This window comes from Frankliniella occidentalis, unplaced genomic scaffold, assembly GCF_000697945.3.
Source record: "Frankliniella occidentalis isolate FOCC.00 unplaced genomic scaffold, Focc_3.1 Scaffold224, whole genome shotgun sequence".
Taxonomy (NCBI): domain Eukaryota; kingdom Metazoa; phylum Arthropoda; class Insecta; order Thysanoptera; family Thripidae; genus Frankliniella; species Frankliniella occidentalis.
Genome location: NW_026267350.1, coordinates 112504 through 116380, shown reverse-complemented (window position 1 = coordinate 116380; position 3877 = coordinate 112504). Strand labels below are relative to the sequence as shown.

The following is a 3877-nucleotide window of genomic DNA, read 5'->3' as shown; positions in this document are numbered from 1 at the left end:
CAGCTTCTTTGATTAATTATCAGAAATATAAAAAATAGAGAAAACATGGACAGAACTCAGAACTCTTTATTACTGACACACCACAAGTCTTTTACAACTATTAAACCTTTGTCTCTTTTTCTATAGAAATGACCACTGTCACATTAAAGTGCTACATGCAAGGAAAAATGCGTCTGATTAAAAATAGAAAGTATTATTTGAATGTTTTAGTACCACTCCAGGACCTATTGTAAGGCAACTGTTTTCGCTAGCAGGAAAGATAAGTACCCCTTTGAGCTAGTGACACGAGCATCAAGTCGCTCTTTTCATCCAAAAAAGGTAACAGTATATTCACAATGAGTCTGATTAAGGACAAAAACTAATATTACGATTTGAATGTTTTACTGCCACTCCATGCTTTATTGGAACAGGATTTTAGATAATTTTTTCCACTGCCAGAAAAGACAAACAACTCTTTGATCTTGTGCCATATTTACGCAGTTTCTTTGATTGATCATCACAAATAAATTTTTAAAAACCAAATCGTGGACATATTTGTTCATTACTGGCACACTATGTAAGTGTGTCACTAGTTTTTCTCTGTACTTTCCCCCATAAAATTGATAATACTACATCACCCTAATGCTGTACGCAATGCAAAATTTGTCTGGTTAAGAACAAAAATAATATTACGATGTGAATGTTTTACTGCCACTCCACGAACCATTTTTAAGGGAAACCTTTTCGCTATGAGGAATGACTAGGAACCCTTTCAGCTAGTGCCATATGCTTGCAGCTTGTTAGATTTACTAGTACGCTGTAGATTTTGTTTGTGATGTGTGAACTTACATCACAGATTCGTTTGGCGCGGTCAGCTGCCTTGTCGATGCGTGCACCACCAGCAGCCCTCTTCCTGTTGTGCAGCCCCAGTTTCTTCTAGCGGCCCTCGTGTCAGAGGTGCGCAGAGCAGCCGAGCGGCAGCCAATCACAGCGCTTTGGTATCGCCTGGGAACCGGCCCGGCCAGAAACCACCCCGTCTGAGGCTAGGCTGCAGGCGAGCCGACGCGCGCTCAGCGGAGGGAGTAGTCTCGTTCGGGGTGTCCCTGGCCCAGGCGATACCAGCCCGGAGCTCTGCGCACCTCTCACACGAGGGCCGCTAGTTTCTTCCTAGCTTCCTCAATGGCAGGATCGCTTAGCCCACTGCTTCTCCGGAACTTGTTGAACGTATTGACAAGGTCAGTTTTCCAAGTGAACTGTGTTAAACAAGAAAAGCAATGAAATGACATGTGAACTAGGTACTTTAAAAATCCTACATTTACTATTTTTCATGAAAAACTAACCCACTCGCACGCCTGACTTGCTGTTCCAACTGCATCTGCCAGTGATGGATACACTGTGACCAGTTTCTCTACGACCCGCTGGTACTCATAAATTCTGGGATATCTGGAAAATAAAAAAAAGTTGATGACTCATTGACACAAGATATACAGTTACCTTTTAGCAAACAGAAACCCACACATAACAGGAGTACCGCATCATATCCTTCCTCAGAATAGTCAATATTTCTTTTCTTGTGGCAGAGTCAATTTTTCTACCTAATAAATCAATCTTTAATTTTATGTCTGCAGGGAACGTAGGCAGTTGATAAATAGTAGGTAAAGGGCCAATGTCCACTCTGGGCTCTACGACCCCTTGGGTGGCTTGCTGGTTCTCATCTTGTGTTGCATCCATTGCATTTTCGGCACCTTCTCTCTCTACATTTTCGTTAATTACCTGCAGAGGTACTTGCAGAGCTAAGGAGAAAACAGACATTAAAGAGTAAGACTGCATAGGAAGGCACACTGAAAATTTCTCTTCAATATAGAATTATTACTTTACCTGGTGGCCTCAAGATGATCGTAATTTTTTCATTGTTTTGCAGTGAGTTATAGTCACTCACATTAACAAGATGGCCAGACTCCTCATCTTTGTGTTTAAGAGTGTATCTTGCCCCTCGATCCATGTCCTCAAAAACGTTAAAAGAAGCAGAAAGTATTGCCTCTTGACTGCGCATGGTCCTCACGAAGTAGCTGTCAACTCCATACTCCAAAAGAAGTCGGCATTCCTAGAATGAAACAAGAATTTCTTACTTATTGTGCAAATATGTTCAAAGTTATTTTCCATACTTTTTTTCATTGTCTACCCACTTGTAAAAAATGTCGAAACTAATATTTGTATTTTTTTTTCTATAAATTACATAGGCCTGTATCGATACCTGACGTATCGTACATTCTTAATTTCATATTCATCCAGGGCTTGTGGGGAAACAATGTCTTTTGTAAGAATAACTGTGTAGTCATCCTCATGAGTAACACCCAAAGCGTACGCTTGGAAATGATCATTAAAGTGGTCAGTACCAAGCAGACCTCCATAAAGTGCAAGAGTGTCTCCGTGAATGAAGATTTTCTCAGTTTTAAAGAAAACAGGAAGCACATCACAGTACAGGTGGATTACAAAATATGTCCCTTTATGTACTGTATAACCCCCACTTGCACTTGTTACAACATCTAAAAATGTTTTATCACTGGCATTCAATGCGCGTTTTAGTCCTTCTTTAGCCTGTGGTGGACTAACATTTTTCAACAATATTGAATTTCTTGCACCATCGACCAGGAAATGGAATTTAGCAGGAAAAGTGTGTGGATATAGTTCAACCCACAGTTTATGATGATCTTCAATCAAATATGCAAGCTCTGCAATCATCTGATCTGAAGTCTTAATTGCTAACACAATTTCTGCTATCCGAAGGGCAATTTTAAATAATTTCCAGTTCTCATTTTCTTCTGGCACTCTTTTCCCTACAAATGAAGGGGAACAAGCGAAAAAAGTTCCATTTTTCTGCTGCAGAGCCTCCAAGTCCTTTTTTTTTCTTATCCATCCAGTCATCAGGGAAGCCAGGAAATTTGTTTGCAGAGTCCGTCTTGCCATACTTGAACTGGCTCAAGTCTTTCTTTAATGTTGAAAATAGCACAACTTTTGACCAGTGGAGAGCTAGGATTAATTCTCTGACATGGGTAGGCATGAAACATTCAAGTACGTCATGCATAACATCAGGAGGTAGGCACCTTAAAGGATTAAAACCCTGAAGTCTGGACAGGCAGGATTTGGTCTGAATTCCACAAACACTTGTCAGAGCTGGATCATGGTTTATCAATGTGCTGTGGAGTTCTACCGTCTCTTCCGTTCTGAGAGTGCAATGTGCTGTACTATGGACATTTCTTCTGTTGTTGAAATCAGTTAAGCAAAATCGGCAAAATTTACCACTGCTGAAGCAACATCTAAAACCTCCTAGTGCATGAGAAGACAAGTTGTCTGCAGAAATTGCAACTAAGGAGCCTGTGAAGTGCATTCTTCTACCAGAAAATGTCTCAATATCAATTCCCTCCACGTTTAGTTTCTCAAGATCAGAAATCAATCTGTTCAGAAAAACATTAGAAGAATATTTCTGAACTAACTTCCATTTTATTACTGCAATGAATGCTTTTTAATGACGACTGGTACTTAGGATGAATATTATTAAGTATCAAATAAATAACAGCCAGCTTATGCTTCCGGCTGTGGGAAGCAAGAGGGTTCATTACTGTGAGTTCATCAGTATACAGAGAAATTCGAAGATGAAACGGACCTGGGTGATTCTCAGAATACGGGCCGTTTAGATTCCGCGGCCCTTCACAACTATGTGATATGGTTTGAAAAGGTTTTTATACCATCTAGATACTCGAAAGCACTAATACTATCTGGTGCAACACGAAAAACCTAAGAATACTGCAACAGTAGGTGACTAGAGCAGTTTAAATGGTCAAAATGTGAACTCCAGTACGTTCCTAATGTCTGAGTTCATGCGGACTTTGCCAAATTC

The 3877-nt window shown here is 40.2% G+C and overlaps 1 protein-coding gene across 1 annotated transcript in view; it reads right to left on the bottom strand.

Annotated features, from left to right (window-relative positions):
* The window catches only part of LOC113214735 (uncharacterized), an 18461-nt gene extending 17551 nt beyond the window's left edge, over positions 1 to 910 (bottom strand). The window contains exon 1 of the mRNA XM_026434198.2: positions 829 to 910. The gene's annotated coding sequence lies outside the window, so the exon portion shown is untranslated. The remainder of the gene's footprint in view (positions 1 to 828) is intronic.
* Between the last annotated feature and the right edge of the window lie 2967 nt (positions 911 to 3877).